Source organism: Dermacentor albipictus, chromosome 6 (assembly GCF_038994185.2).
Source record: "Dermacentor albipictus isolate Rhodes 1998 colony chromosome 6, USDA_Dalb.pri_finalv2, whole genome shotgun sequence".
NCBI classification, from domain to species: domain Eukaryota; kingdom Metazoa; phylum Arthropoda; class Arachnida; order Ixodida; family Ixodidae; genus Dermacentor; species Dermacentor albipictus.
The window spans coordinates 98,761,208-98,777,843 of record NC_091826.1 but is presented as its reverse complement, the minus strand read 5'-3'; the positions used below and the strand labels follow the sequence as shown (position 1 = coordinate 98,777,843).

Genomic DNA, 16,636 nt, shown 5'->3' with positions numbered 1-16,636 from the left:
TTTACCTGCATGGTTTATAAGGTTCCCGCATCCGTATATGAGCGTCTTATTGAATTCGGCACTCTTCAGCTTCCCTTTAATATGCAGTTGGCAGTTCTGCACTGATTATCATCAGCAACACAGCTTTGCTAGTTGTCGTATGCCTTTTCAACAATCTCCATCAATAGCACCTAACCGTTGCCAAATTCAAGACTGTTTACAACTTTTAAATATGCTGCTTCCCCACAAAGTGATCCTATGCACATTGGCTGTTACGAATTCAAGGCCAGGAGCAGGAGCTACCTAACGTTGCTTTGTTTTTTACATGTGCAATGACATTCAAATTCCACAATAGAACATTTCAGCGATAAGTTGTCTTGTCCAATGGATTCAATGCAGTGAGACATGGTTATCGCATACAGAGCCTTTGAAATTGGTGGTACAAAACATCATGCCTGTGTTTCTCAGGAGACTAGCATTAAAAATGTGATTGTTTGCACATGCGTGCACATAGCACAACAGAAATGTTATCAGCATGCTCTGCACAGAATGAAATAAACAGTACTCATTCTTGTTTCACATATTTCTCGACATGGTGGCTTCTGCTGCATTGAGATTCATCTAGCTCTATCTAGCAGAAGATTTTGCCGTGACGTGTTACATGAACTACATCTAGATGCCGCTTTCATCCCTCGGCAGAATGCGTCTTGTTGAAGCCTCTTTCAAAAACATGCGACAAACAATGTGTCAAACAGATATGAATTAGATGAATTGTGTAAGGGCCTGTACTTGCTCAATCTGCCTTTTGCAGGTGGTCGGATGAGGCTGGATGGCTGGCCAAATGCCTTGAAAAATGTGCTGACTTTTTGAGAAGTCTGACAAGGCAAGGCACGTGGAACACTAGTCAAAACATACACATGTGCTTTTCAAGGCGTCTAGCCAGCTGTCTACCCTTGTCTGCCTGTGTGCAGAGGATGGCGCAATGAGCAATTACAGGGCCTAAAATCCATGAAGTTTACCCGTGATGACCATGAGCTTCACATGAAGTTTCCCATTTCTGAATGGCTGTGAAAGGCACCAACGTCTACAACTGCCATTTTTCAATACAATCATTTGTTGATGCTGCAAATACAGAGTGAGGATCACAAGAGAGAGAGAGAAAGAGTACAAAGCTACAATGTACAAAATCTGAAAACACCCATGTACTTAGGCGCACTTTAAAGAACCTCAGGTGGTCCATATTCCCGGAGTGGCCCACTACGGCGTGCCTCGTAATCAGATTGTGGTTTTGGCACGTAAAGCCCCAGAATTTAATTTAATTTTCAGCTACAATGTAGGCAAACTGGCACTAATGCAGAGGCTATATGTTGGGCAGCTGTCTACTCTTGTCTGCCTGCGTGCAGAGGATGGCGCAATGAGCAATTACAGGGCCTAAAATCCATGAAGTTTACCCGTGATGACCATGAACTTCACATGAACTTTACCATTTCTGAATGGCTGTGAAAGGCACCAACGTCTACAACTGCCATTTTTCAATACAATCATTTGTTGATGCTGCATATACAGAGTGAGGATCACAAGAGAGACAGAGAAAGAGTACAAAGCTACAATGTACAAAATATGAAAACACCCATGTACTTAGGCGCACTTTAAAGAACCCCAGGTGGTCCATATTCCCGGAGTGGCCCACTACGGCGTGCCTCGTAATCAGATTGTGGTTTTGGCACGTAAAGCCCCAGAATTTAATTTAATTTTCAGCTACAATGTAGGCAAACTGGCACTAATGCAGAGGCTATATGTTGGGCTGCTGAGCTCGAGGTTACACGTTTGATCCAAGCTGCGGTAGCTGATACATTCTGATGGTGGCAGAATTGCACAATGCCCATGTACTTTGATATACACGAAACATATATTACAAGACATACCGTATTTACTCGCATAATGATTGCACTCGCATAATGATCGCACCCCTGAATTTTGTCGTCAAAATTCAACTTTTTCTGTCCTGTGTAATGACCGCACCCTGAACTTGTCGCAGCGATATGTCGTGTGCCAAGTCTAGCTAATGATGATCGCACTTACCTTCTGTCAAATGCTACGCAAACGATTCTTGAAAACATACCAAGAGGTCTGCATGCACCGAACATTCTTAAGCAGATGCCATCACTTTCTGCACTTCTATGAAAAAAAAAAAACTACAACCAAGCTTGCCTCGGCTTTGTTTGTAGGCATCATAATGGATTTGGTCAACAGCAACAACATAAAGGGTGCCTTTTGATTCCTCTCGTCTGCACTCATGGGCACGCAACAAATCGCGGGCGGCAACAATAGTGGCCACGTTTACGCTGATAAGTTACAAATGTACCCTATTCTTACGCCCATGCTTGTAACGCAGCTAAGATATTCGCCCACCCTTAGTGGAAACGTGCCATATTAGGATAACAGTGAAGACATATGTCGCAGTTTCCACAGCATGCCCGCTATGTGTTTCTGTGTCACTGGCAGCTAAGCGTGCCCATCTCTGTTTCTGTCTCCTCAAAGTAGACATGGCTATGTCGCAAACGTGCCGATATTACCATTATTCATTACTGATACGGAAGAAACTGTTTCAATGCATGTAATGTACTCACAAGAAGAACAATAATCGCGTTCGGCTTGCTCCGCCGGCCGTCATTTTTGTTTCGGTGTCCCACACTGACAACGGCAGCCGCCTGCTTGTCACCGTGCTGCAAATGCGGGATCAAAAAAAAGTTTCTTTTCGTGGGAAATTTAACTCGTACAATGATCGCACCCCTGGATTTGCACCAATTTTTTTGACAAAGAAGTTTGATTATGCGAGTAAATACGGCATATGATCATATACGAAAACTTTTTCTTCTGCCTCACTCATTCTGTTTTTGCAGAACCTTCATTTTTAGGTCAATAAGGGCCTTCTTTGCTTTAAGATTTTCCATTATTTGTGCATGTTCTGCCTGCCTTTTCTCAAGTCTATCCTTGTGATCCTCACGAGCGAGTTCCATGCGAAGTGCATGGTCTTCACGCGTTAGCTTCATCTTGAGCAAGTGCTCTTTCCTTTTTCTCTGAGCATCTTTTGTGAGTGAAGAAAGCCGAGCACCAAGTTCGCTCCTCACAGCATCATCCCTTGTGCAGGATGACCGGCTTGCGTTTATCCGCCGGCGGGCTGTCGGCACTGGCGGCACAGCAGCTGGCGGGGCTGGAGCTGGTGGGCATGTAGCTAGGGGTGCTGCTGGCTCTGGTACAAGCTGAGCAGTTTCAGCATTTGGTGGCGCTGCACACTGTGAAGCCGCTGCTTCGTCCTGGTTTTCGATGTCCCACTGCCAGGAGTCATCATAGTCCATGTCGGCATCTGCAAAGTTATTGCAATCAGAGTTGACATTAGTGTCGTTACCACAGTGCTTGTACCTTTTACAATCCACTTTTACGAGTGCGCTGTGAGCTATACAGACATTTTTGCCTTGCTACATAATGCACCGATGTTGAACAAAATACTGCACTGTACTTACTATTAGGACATACTAAAGAACTTGACACAATGTAAGCCCGTGAGCACACAACAATACAGCATGTTCCTGCTGGTGCATCCAGCTGAAGCAGGTTGAATGAAACGGTGACAGTAATAACTATGCGGTTGCATTCAAACTTTTGCATACAAGCCGCTCATCCTAATATTAGGACTCATTCTCTGTTTCATGGGCCATGAATATAACTAAACCAATGGTGTCTATGCTGACAGTTATTTGCATCACAGGTAGGCTTTCTGTGTATATTGCTTGTTGACGGTACATAATAAACAGGAAATTATGGGCACTATTGCATGGGAAAAAGAGGCGCTTTGGAAACGCTGGAGAGGTTTGCCCAATAGCAAGTGTACCTGCTATTCCACACGCATGTGGCAACAACTGAAACACATGTATGACAACAAACACACAGCATAGGCACCCATGAACATACACAGCTAATCATATATCGAGTACACGACACAACATGGTCAATTTACAGTTATCTCCACAAGGCATGGTGCCTCTCGTATGTTCATAGCAGATAACATTATGACATCTCCTCTGGATCCAGACAGTGCAAGAGCATATCGATCCATGTGTACTGTACATTGCACACGTACAACTTTGGCGATGTAACCACTCCACTGTAAAAAATAAGGGATTTCCGTTTGCAACCCTGACATGGAAACAATGAAATAATGCACAAATGCAACTGCAAAAACCAGTTTTGGAAGCCTTTGAGACAGAACCAATGACTGGATCATTCCTCGTTATAGTGTCCATTATACGAAACCATAAATAAAACCCTTGCTGCACTGCTCCAACCTCATCACCATGATGCCCAAAAGTAATGTCAGCACTTCGACATTAAAAAGTAGCTTAGTTTCTTGCAATACTGCTGTGTCAAATGCGTAATACAGAACGAGTTGTTCATTAGCCACCTGCAATGCCTCATTTGGTGCCTTTCTGTATTAGCAAATCTAGTTTCCTAAATAATTAGTCCAGATATAATATTGCACATAAACTCATACTCACCATCTGCATCAGTGCTTCGTCCCGGCTGTGACGAAGTTAGCAGTGCTGCTACAGCTGGCGTCGGCTCTGTGCCAGGGCCAGTGCAGTCGCTGTCAAATGGATAGACAAGGCGTGTGGCCATGTGAGTTGCCACTGCACCGACCCTGAGCAACTCGTCATTCATGTGGCGTCCTGCCGGGGCGCCACCACCTTTGAAAAGCAAACATCAACGTTAGCAAAATAACGATACCTCTTCAGTTTCACCGCTTCGAAAATACTGGCAGAAACATATGAACACATCATGATGTAGCTTAAGTCATTTTGAAGCCCTGCTAGCTGAGCACAAGGGAAATACAGACACAGGTCGCCGTGCTCACACGCACATAGCACCAGGCATATGCTAATGAACTGCAACTGTGCCCAAGTTTTCCTTGCCCCTGGTATTTCATTACAGCACACGACAAGCCTACACACAAAGCTAGTTGATGGCGTTCGCCCAAGGACTGCATTAGCACGCTTTGCAAACAAATAAGGTAGCGTTTCTTTCACAGCAAGACGTCCTTTGAGGTAGCAAACGACGCCTTCAAGAAACCAAAACATGAGCAAATTTGCCGATCGTGCAAGTGTGTCGCGGAAAACAAACATGCGTAGGCACGTCCTTTGTTTGCCTGCATGTTACGATCAAGCAAGTTTACTGCAACGTTATTTTTGGCGATGAATTTATTATGTCCTCGCCACTGTTCCGTATGCACACGCACAAGCTGTTGCAGAGTGCGCTAGAATTCAGCTGTAGCGATGGCTTCCCGTGCTTTCATCAAATCTATATACAAGCAAGAAGCAGAAATTTCGGCACATGAGGAATAATGCTCACCTGTTTTGAATATCTCCCGCGTGTCTTCGGCTTTGGCACGGCGCCACTTTTCTTTCAGATTATCCCAGCACTTCTTTAATTGCTTGGACGTTCGTGGCCGGACGTTGTGGCGACTGTTGAATTCTTCGGCCAACTTTTCCCAGGTCTTCTTCTTTGCGTTGACCGACACCGCGTCAGTGCGTTTGCACTCGAGCACATCGCGGTGCCTCTCCATCAGGTCCATCAGGATGGTGCGCTCTTCGTCCGTGAAGTTAATTTTGCGCCGCTCCATTCTCAACGCGGTTTACCAAAAAAAAAGATAATACTAAGACTATTTAAACAACTAAACTGATAAAAAATGAGTAAAATAATGCACAGCTAATTATAAATAAGCAAGAAAAAGCGAAGGAAGTAATAATAAGGCAAAACAACACGGACGAACTAAATACAAACACAACACGGACAAAACCAATCTGGAGAAGACTGTACAAAAACGTGCGCTGCGTCGAGTGGATTAGACCAACGTGGCCAGGCGTAAATAGCGGACTCACCAAAAACGGCGAGCGTTTCATCAAGTTTTATCAAGCGTTTATACATTATTTATGTACAGATGCTTGTGTGCATGCCATTATTGCTTTCTTATAATAAAAGCAGTTTAAACGTCGTCAAAGTATCTATTTCGTAGCAAAAAATTCTCTAGCCTCGCTCCCACGTAAAACACTTAACGAGTGAAGGGTGCCTTTCATAAGGCACACTTATGGCGCGTTAAGGTGCGTTTTCGAAACGGACCTTGTTCTTTCCTGATACTTATACTTTTCTCGTCCTTTCATAAGTGACCTTATCGCGATAAGTTAAGTTTGGTTTGTGAATACGGGGGTAAGTAAAAAAAATCATAACGTGCAGTTGCTACCACGATGAACTGGTGGAATGAGTAGTGAAATGCAGTACCTCCTGAACTAGTTCAGAAAGTGCAGGTTAATCAAGTGGAGATTATATAGCAACAGAAGTTGAGTGATTCTGCATTACATTCACGAAATATACTTCATGAGACTTTTCCATTTATTTCCTCAATTATTAAGAATCCCTTTTGCATTGTTGGACAAAACTACAGAATGCCAACATATTTTCCGGCATTCACTGGTAGCAACATGTCAAAACATGCTCTAGTGTCTGGATTGCCGCTTTAGCTGTTAACACCCAAGTTAATTCCGGAAAATGTACCAAATGTTTTACGTACTCAATTTTCGGTGTCATTTTCTTTCTAAAAATATATTACTTCATTGGTCTCTGGTGAGAAATAACACAAAAATAAGAGCTGCTCTTGGGCAGCTTTCCCTCAATGCCGACTGTAACTCATCTTTGACAACAAGAGCAGCATAACGTCGGGCAGAAAGAGTGCAACTAGTCATTGGCGATATTGGTACTACCTCCAGTCACTAGTACAGCTTGTGATCAATGGTTAAAGGTTGCGACTTTGTTGCTGCCCAATTTTAATTCTGCAGCTGTTACACTTGGGTGTAGCATGTGTACGTACGTGTGCATGCATTAAAATGACTTCACCCTAGAGCAAAGCAACTAGTGCAGAGTGGCATTAGTCACCTTTATATATTTGCTTTGTAAAGATGCACTAACTTTATCTTTTGCAATATAGACTTGGCGCTCATTGGCCAAAGACGCCCTTGTGCTACTAAAACCTACCAATTAATTCGCTTTTTGCAGTAGCAGGTGCTTATTCCTTTTTCAGGATTGGTCTGTGAGTTCTAATTTGTTTTTCTTGAACTGTGCAATTCCCACTCACAGGACCGCATGTCATCTAAGGTGTTCCTTTTTCAATCAAGAATGTTGAGGTTGTGTTTGTGAAACTCGATTTCTTGCCTCAAACGAGCTTGTACAAATTGACCAAGCTGATAATTCTACCTGCTTATATAATAAATGTGTTGCGGTTATGAACCCTCATAATGAATGACACACAGTATAAAAATTTTATCTAATAAAACAATTTAATGAAAATTTTCATGTTTTTCGCGTTTGTGTTCACTTCTCTACTCCTGTCCGTGTCCTGTCTGCATGCCTCACGTCTTTTTTTGCATATTAAATATCGTATAAACTTAACAATGCTTTTTTACCACAATGCAGGGGGAAAAGGTTCCGGTAACACTGCATTCAGTATGGTGGCCCAGACGTGTATGCAAGCAACCTCCTTGATGTGGACCAAGAACTACTCTGCAGTGTCTCACAGACTTCCATGCGAAGCCCTCAACATTCTCGTCTCAGTGGAATGGCTGCTCATCTATCTGCGTGTCCATCACCAAGATGGCCAGTTGTAAAGCTCCTGTACCCGTTTAAGACAGCTTAATTATTTTTTTTTATTTAGTTTTCATGGTTAGCCGTAGAATCTTAACGTTTTTGATGTTTCTAATGTTTTAACTGGCCCAAAGTGGTGCAATAAATTTAAAACAGTGTAATGTATTTAAGTGATGCTCACTCTAATGCCTATCTGGTTTTGTTTGTGTTTAAGAAATTGGAATGTCTGATGAGGTGACAGCATTTAAACTTGTCATCGTGGCTCTTTTCAGTGAGCTGCTAGGAAATAAGATGCAAAACTTATCACACGCCAGTTGTAGCATTTTTGTTTTCAAGACTAAAGTATACATGTTTCAAAAGATGGAAAGTGGGGAAAAAAGCCTCAAGAACATAATCATCCTAGGATTGTCATGTCCTTACAACTCTGCAATGACTAATGCCTCATACATCTTGGGAGCACATTGGTCGCAACGCCTACAGGTATACTTGATAAGAGAATAGCTTGCACTCAGATTTGCCATGCAGTTGATGGCTGATAGCTTTTGTTTGTCGTCTTCATGTTACTACTATGTATTCAATATTCATTTACATGTGCTGCGGTTTTTTGCAGTCACACACACAGACACACACACACACACACACACACACACATATATATATATATATATATATATATATATATATATATATATATATATTCTTCGTTTCAATAAGAATTTAGTTGAGAGTTAGCGCTCATCCTGTCTGCTTCTAGTCTGTGTCCGTTTCACTTCGCGCTACAATCCAAGATCAGGTTACTGTACCAACTTGCCCAACTTTTTATCCTTGTGTTAAAGACACACTCAGACTTGTTCTTACTTATGTGACCGGTTATTTTTGTGCTTTATAATAAGATGCAGTGCTTTTCAAATGAAAACATGTGATAGTTCGTAGTGAGGTTATTTAAAAAAACTGTTCTGCTTAAAATTTAATTGAGCAAGCCTGTGCCATTATTCGGTGCTTATGTCTTTGTATTGGTATGGTTTTACTCATCTTCCTTTTTACTTTTAAAATGTGCGAACATTATTATGTAACCATTTCTCTTGAATGAAATAAATACTTCTGACATTTCGTCACAAATTTTACAATGATTTTGTTCAATTAGGTAACCTTAGACTAGCTGATTGTTATTCTGGTAGCTTACCTTACAATGCCTGTAGAGTATTCAATTCAAGCACATGGTGAAAGATACACTAAGTTATTGGGTATAAGCAGGTCACTGTCAGTAAATGCAGCATGCGTATATTTCAGAAAATAGTGCATGCTTACATATTGAACAACATGCACAGCTACACATGCTGTTTTGTTCGTAAATGCTGAAAGATTATTCGACGTGGAAGCACTTTGTTCTTGGGCTTTCAGTGCTACCTTTAAGACATATATGTGAAGGTACTAGTAGAAGCATCCGGTGGAGATAAATGACAACTTTGATGAATAGAGGTATAAAATATGTGCTTAAAACGGCAAAAAACTGCTTGACAGGCAAACGTATGCTTCTGTAGTACTGCACTTGTTACCGTCGCCAATACATGCATTGCTTGCGCTCTATTGCATTCAATATGAGCTACAGCAGCGAGCTGTGGTGTCTTTCCCTCCTGGTCGAGCTGGTGTTGCGAAAATTGTTGACCAAGAAAAGTGGAGGTTTTTAATCATTTCTGAAATGCATGTAACTATGCTTTTGGCTGTGTGCTGTTTCCACGGAGTTATAAGTACTGGTACACCAAGGTGCGGGAGATCCTGTGTCCTTAGTGCAGCGCGCATTGTTATTGTGCTCTGCATCCTGCCGGCAGTGTACTATCACTGCAGAGGAAGATTACGAAAGCATGGCGTGTGTGCCTTGCTGCAATGGCGAAACCTTAAATTGTTTGCCTGAAAGGGCCGCACGTTATGCTACCACATGACGGACCAGAAGCGCAATATGACGACGCCTCACAGATTCTGGCTCATACTGAACAAGGTAGTACCATAGCTAAGGCTAGGCAGCATTCACAACAGCTAGTCTGCCCATTAACTACATGGCTGTAGTGAACGCTAAAATACTTGCAGGGATAACACCCTTTTGGAAGGGTGTTGTCACATGCTACACCCATATTGAAAGGGTGGTTGTCTGTGTTACACCCCATATAGAAAGGGTGTTGTTTGCTTTACACCCTTAGGTAAGGTGACGTCATATTAACACCCCTTCTTTTGTGGGGTGTTATTGTGCACCCTTTGCTTGGGGTGTAGCAATACACCCAAAAAGGGTGTCACCCACGGGACAAGCGATTTACACCCTTAAGGGTGTTAAAATTTTTAGAGTGTATGTCTAAGAACGTTGGATTGAGGGGCTTTATTTTGGTACGGTTGCGAGCGCCTCTTGCGGCCAGCCCTTGTAAACACGTCGGTGGCGCGGCTACCGGGAGCCAGCCGGGAGCGACGTCGGCAGCCAAGCGGCTGGCGCGTCGTGAGCTTTCGGCGGCGGCGGCAGTGGTTGCCATGGGGACCGGTACGGTGGCGCGCGCCGTCCTGCGGCGCATGGTCGCAACACTCGGCAGAGAGCTCCCTATTAGCCCCGAGAACGAACACGAGCGGCGCTGCGAGCGCCGCTCGCGTGACGTCAGGGCACGGACTCGCGCCTGTCGTCTGCTACAGTTCGTGCGTTGTACGGGCGCTTTCTGCGGTGTTTTCGTTTGTTCGCCCTCGTTCTCTCTGCTTGTATACTTATGGTGGTGGTCTCAAATATATTTTTATGACGTCTTCCTTTGCGAACATATATTCAAAGAGCTAATTTCTTAGACAACAATGCAGCTCTCGAAGGCAACGCTACAGTGCCAGCCGAAGCGACGCAGACCAGCCCATTGCGGGTTTTTCATACGCGGATAGACAATCGCTAAAGCATAGCCTATAGTAATCCAGTTATGATACCATACCTGCCGCGGTGCAACAAGTATGTCACAAAGCTGGCTATATATGACTTCTACAGCAGTTACGTTGATTTTATTCCGCTAAAACAGGTTTGCTCACGACGAGTAGTTCATGGTATAATATCGAATTTTTGCATTTCCTCACAGAAACGCTCAGCAGTAGCACGGTGACTTAACTAATACTGGAGCTTAGATTCTACACGCCTCACTTGCTTCTTTAACTGCTTGTCAACATTAGGCGGTTCTTCACGTGTTTATTTTTTTAAGCGGCGGAAATTTGAAGTAAAGTTAATGAAGGCTTACAGCTACTTACAGAGTACGAATAGGAATGTACCAATATATATTCCCTTTTCCGTGCTACACGTTCAACTCACCTCTTTAGAGCCTGTTTGTTAATGATTAATAATGCATGTTATGTTCCTCTTTTTTTGTCTATGTTACAGGTGTATATCATTTATTTATTTCAATGCCGCAGTGTGTTTTGCATTGTTATCGTGGAAATATTTCACTGTGCTTTCATATATTGTATAACTGCAATGTTTTATGGCAACTATATAAATGTAATTTATATGGCGCTTGATGTGTTACCCCATGCAGCCATATTGTACCTAAGAGGGTGAGATTACCTCAAGCCGCGTCTGTGCGGCTTTTTTCCCTCATCCACCTCCATTTACCACTCCTCTGTACATGTGTGTGTGTAAATGGAAATTAATAAATCAAATCAAATCAAACTCACTTGAGAAATTTACTGGTGCTTGTTGCTTGAGGAATATACATGACGAATCTGTTTGGCGAACTGACACAGGCTGCTCAGCCCAATTTTTTTAGTGAAGTATGCCTGCTGGACCGCATAGCTGCAGCCAGAAAGCAGTCGAAGCGTCAATGACTAGTAGTATGGGACATATTGAAGATATCGAAATTCCCCCTGTGGAGGGTCAGAAATCAAGTGAAAGTATATGCAAGGCTTGTGGTGCTTTCTTTATGAATGTTTGCGATTAGATTGGAGCAAACTTAAATTAGCCCGCAAGGTTCTCTTTTAAGTACCGACGAAGCGAATAGTTATCCGTTTGTATAAATAAATAACGCTGGATCGAGACATGGTGAGACAAAAGGTGCTTGAATTTTCCTTTTGTAGGCAATCTAAGCTGCGTAGTAGTAGCTCGAGAATATTTTAGCCATTCCAGTTGGCGCTGTAAAAAAATGCTTTATGGTTTTAATTCGAAGTTGAAGTGAACTGATGGGTTTCGCGAACATAGCATGCCTCGCCATACGGACAGTCGATTGCTACCGTTACGTGATCAGGGGTGTGCCTTATTGTCGATAAAGGCTACTGAGGGCCACTATGATACATTTCATCACTTTCAATTGAGTGGCTGTTGAACTAAACAACGAAACTTTTCTCTCAGGGGATTGCTACTATGGTGTTTGTGAATTAACTATGTAAATACTCTACATGACACGCCGTCGTGTTAGCAGCCATGAGCAATTCGTTTTTTGGAGGCCTGTTTCAGAGGGGGATGAAAGTAGCAGCAAACATTTTCATAAAAAATGCGCGCCTAACTATTTTTTTACGCATTAATGAATGGCCATATTTGAATAGAATAACACACCAGCGTAATAGGAATCATGATGACAGCTTCGCTGGCCAGTGTCTTTCTAACATCGGATAACATGTTGACGCCAAGTACCAAATTTTTCTTCCACGTGAAATGCAATACCTCTCATAGCTAAATACTAAAGGAATGTTAAGTGTTTAGCGAAGCATCATACACAACTTCGCGCGTTGAATTTGCAGATATTCTTTTTTCAGTCAAAATTTACCGATAGACACGGCGCATATATGCATTGCAAAAACTTGTAGACCCCTTTAACGCTACTTAGCTTGCGATATCCAAGTCGCAAGGTTTCTCGACTCACACGCTTTTGAAGAAGAAACTGTGGTTAAGGTATTGCAGCTGAAAGAAGCCGACTTATTCTTCAATACGTACGGCTCGAGCCACCTATACCCCAAGCATACACGAAGGGAACGAGCGCGCGCGGCAGCCGAGCGAGCCGGAGCGAGCGGCGTCCTGGCCGTGACGTCACTCGCGAGAGGGCGCCATTCCTCTTTCTCGGGGCTAATGGGAAAGAGAGCGACGTTCCAGGCATATAGTTATAGGAAGCGTTGGTTGTAAGCGACTGTTCGAATCGCCGCCACTGCTGCCAAGCAGTGGCGGCGATTGGCGGCGGCTAAGAACGAAAATATTATGTTATTTTGTGCGAAGTAATGCAGCCGATGGTTGTTTTGCACGCCGATCGTGTTTACTGCTGAAACTGTGCTGCGATTGCGGACAGCAGCTTAGCGATGCTATCGGGAGCTTATGCACGCGCTTTTTTCCCCCTTCCGCGGAGCGAGCTACGAAGGAAACATTTCGTCACTTCGAGGCAGAATTAGGCAAGCTTGTGCTTTTCGACATGAACATCGTGGACCGCCGTCGGCTTCTATTGAATGTTTCCAAGCAGGAGGAATCTAACACCTGACAGTGTCACAGGCACGTACGTACCTTCATTGTATAATTTCACAAGCTAAATTGGATACATTTAATTTAGTTTGTAAACGGATACCGCGCGTTATCGATTCTGCCGGGTGCCATCGTCCGCCGTATAGGAACGACACACTGCGGCTTCCGTGTGCGCACCGGTGTTTGGCCATGATCGTAAGACGATCTGTGCACAGCCGGCGTAAAAACCAACCTAGATGACCATTTTGCGCACTAAATCTTGTGGAAGGCTAATATGAGTTATTTGCATGATTACAGCAACGTATATGTGCTTCTGTACACTGGTAATGAGCGAGAGTTTGCTACATTGCGATTTATGAACACGGCTGTCTAGTGCGTTCATGAGCGGCTACTCTTCTCAACGTATTTATGACTGTTTTCTTAGACTGCGAAGATTTGCTGCCTGTGTAAATAAAAAAGCAGGAAAACCCGCTCGTTAAGCATCACTTTTTTTTTCTAAGTTACATAGGCGATGTATAAAATTCTTGTGCTTTTAGAGCCGTTTATGTAACATGCATAGTGACAGAGTGAAATTAAAGCTACTGGGCGTTCTGTTGTTTTGTATTTCTTGTTATGCATCAAGCACAACATTATTTGGATATGTACCGTAGCATTTCAACATAAGACATAATATGTATGCTGACTTCAGTTCATTGCATGTGCTGGGCTTACAAGCTCAAAATTTGAAGTATGTGTTGTGAGTATCACCTGGCTATTGCTTTCAAGCTCGAAATGCGTATGTATAAGTGAGCAAAAGATAAGTGGAAAAAAAGAAGTATCATTGGCCTCGTACTAACCATGTTTTTATTGACTGCGATCGTCACGATCTGCGAAAAACAAGTGACATGTGGGTTGAGTGACTCGAGGCGAGAGCGCGCTCACGTGCGCTGAGAAATCATGCGAGTACATCGTGCACGTGAGGACGCGGAATTCTCCCGCGACAAGTGTGCTTTCGCGTGCCATGAGCACGGAATAACCGCGTGTTTTGAGCAACATACGCGTAGACGTGAACCCGCGTCAAATGTGCAAGATGCTTACGATCCTTGCACTCAACTCCTATTTTCGTAGCATGGCTAACACCGCGTGCACTTCACTTAAATATCTTCTAAAACAGTGCCGAAAAGCACAAGCAAGGTGTACTTATACCTCGCACCCGCCGGCGTTTTTTTTTTTTTGTAGGCTTGAAGTTCTCGCGGCCGATTCTTTGTAACCACGCAGAACGACGCTCTCGTTAATTTTGCCCAGTCGGAATCTAGAAAAAAGTCTTTCCAGACTCAGTCCGGTTGGTGCAGCCGAAGGCGCAGTATCCAGGCTTGCACTAAAACGCGCGCACGACAATGAGAACACAAAAAAACGGGGGGAACCAGCGCTGCCTACGCTCCAACTCAGCCGGCCCGGGCCGTCCGGCACTTCGAAGGTATATGGCACCCCAAAGTCACGTGGTACGGTTGGGCTAAGGAATTAGGAGTTTGGCCTCCTCCTAAGGAGAAACATTAGGTCGGATGCTCCTATCTAAATACAAGTCGAAAGAGAATTCGTTTTTCTCGGCAACCACTGCACTAAATTGATAATGTTTGTTGCATTTGAAAGAAAAACGTAAATTCCAGTGAGTGTTTGTTTCGAATTTTCGATTTAGGTCGCGAATGTTTTATTGAATACCCGCCGTGGTTGCTCAGTGGCTATGGTGTTAGGCTGCTGAGCACAAGGTCGCGGGATCAAATCCCGGCCATGGCGGCCGCATTTCGATGGGGGCGAAATGCGAAAACACCCGTGTACTTAGATTTAGGTGCACGTTAAAGAACCCCAGGTGGTCGAAATTTCCGCAGCTCTCCACTACGGCGTGCCTCATAATCAGAAAGTTGTTTTGGCACGTAAAACCCCTTAATTTAAACATGTTTTATTGAAAAGTGGCAAAAATCAATAACTTTCAGAAAACGAAAAAATGAAGTTTACAACTCTGTAAATCAGGAATGAAAATTGATATCGTCGCGTGGTAGTGACGTTGAGTAACACAGTAGCAGTACTTTGAACGACAAAACTAACTTTTATTGGGTGAACCTGTGCCCACAAAACAGGCTACACTTATTGCACAATGATAGAGGCGAACACGGTCGGCGATATTCGAAAATCTGATCAGCGACTCCAGCGCGTCGGCTTTTATACAGCAGTCATCGAATGTTCCAGACTAATTACTGGGACCCGCGTGCCTTCCACAAAGTTCTACACCATTCGCGCCACGCGATAAAATCAGATAACACAAGGTTTGGCGACAACAGACAGCGGATAGCAGCATCGATAACTTTCCAGAAATTTCGGATACATGCAGGCACGTCCCGCTCTCTGCGATAAGATTTGTTAGGCGGCGAAACGTAGTGGCCCGATAAATACAAGTACACGTGTCAATATAACAATTCTGTAAATTGCACATAACAGTAAATCTACAGCGGACAAAATTGATATGTTACACATGAGTCTAAAAAATTAAGTATTATGAAAATACGGCTTTTGCAGAACCATTGTACATAACATAACTAATTCACGTAAGATACAATTAGACATATCGAATTTGTTCACATTGAATGGTGTAATAGATGCTGTTTATAGAACCGCGAATTTGCAAACTTCGTGCTTCTATTTTTTTCGAAGTTTGGAATTTTTCAAAATATTTAAACAATGTTCAGGCCCTAAATCGAAATTCCGCTTCTAACAGACACTATAATTTTACTTACTCTCTCAAATGCGACAAATTTTATTAATAGCGATTCAGGGGTTATCTCAGAAAAGCGTTTATGCGTTCTAAATATATCTGATAGGCCGCGTCGGCGTTCGACCGGGGCTAAAGCTTCCTCATAAACAATTTGCCTAGAGATGAAATACATGAATAATAACTTCATTGTCATCGCCAAAGATTCTGCGAAGGAATTCTTGAACGCTACGAATTGTCAATACAAGTAAAATATGCATTTTTTATAAGATATTATACTCGTATGCGCCAAAAATTGTGCCCAACATAACTGAAGTCAATGCTTCCATGTTTTTTGTCTATTGAAAAGGTAAAGAAAATATCACAGGAACAATTATATACATCAGTTCGAAACCAGCAAAGCATTGAATGCCGCTGATATAAAAATATAAAGGCCATGAAATGAACAAGTTGAGGACAAATGTGTTAATGAAACTTTTTCATTCAAGATGCTTATTTACATTCTTGAACATATGCAACGGCCAGTGAAAAACCTCAAAGACGCTGTCATTTGTTCCAATGTATTACGCAGGAGCAGCTGTCACCGCTCGTGTATCGCGTGTAATTGCAGCGAAATTAAAGTCGCAACAGAGAGCGCGTATTAAAAGCAGGAGTTCTGCAGAATATACGAGAGCGAGTCAAGGGAAAGTGAGCCATTGCGAATATATGGCAAATGGGGTACTTTGTTTAAATGTAGCCTTCATTTGCATTTAGACATGTGTCCCTTTGAATAACGAGTCGCG

The 16,636-nt window shown here is 43.0% G+C and overlaps 1 long non-coding RNA gene across 1 annotated transcript in view; it reads left to right on the top strand.

The window, feature by feature from the left end:
* The window catches only part of LOC139046985 (uncharacterized), a 30,118-nt gene extending 22,408 nt beyond the window's left edge, over nucleotides 1-7,710 (top strand). Inside the window, exon 3 of the long non-coding RNA XR_011507024.1 lies at nucleotides 7,501-7,710. This is a non-coding gene — a long non-coding RNA (uncharacterized lncRNA). The remainder of the gene's footprint in view (nucleotides 1-7,500) is intronic.
* Nucleotides 7,711-16,636: the final 8,926 nt, after the last annotated feature.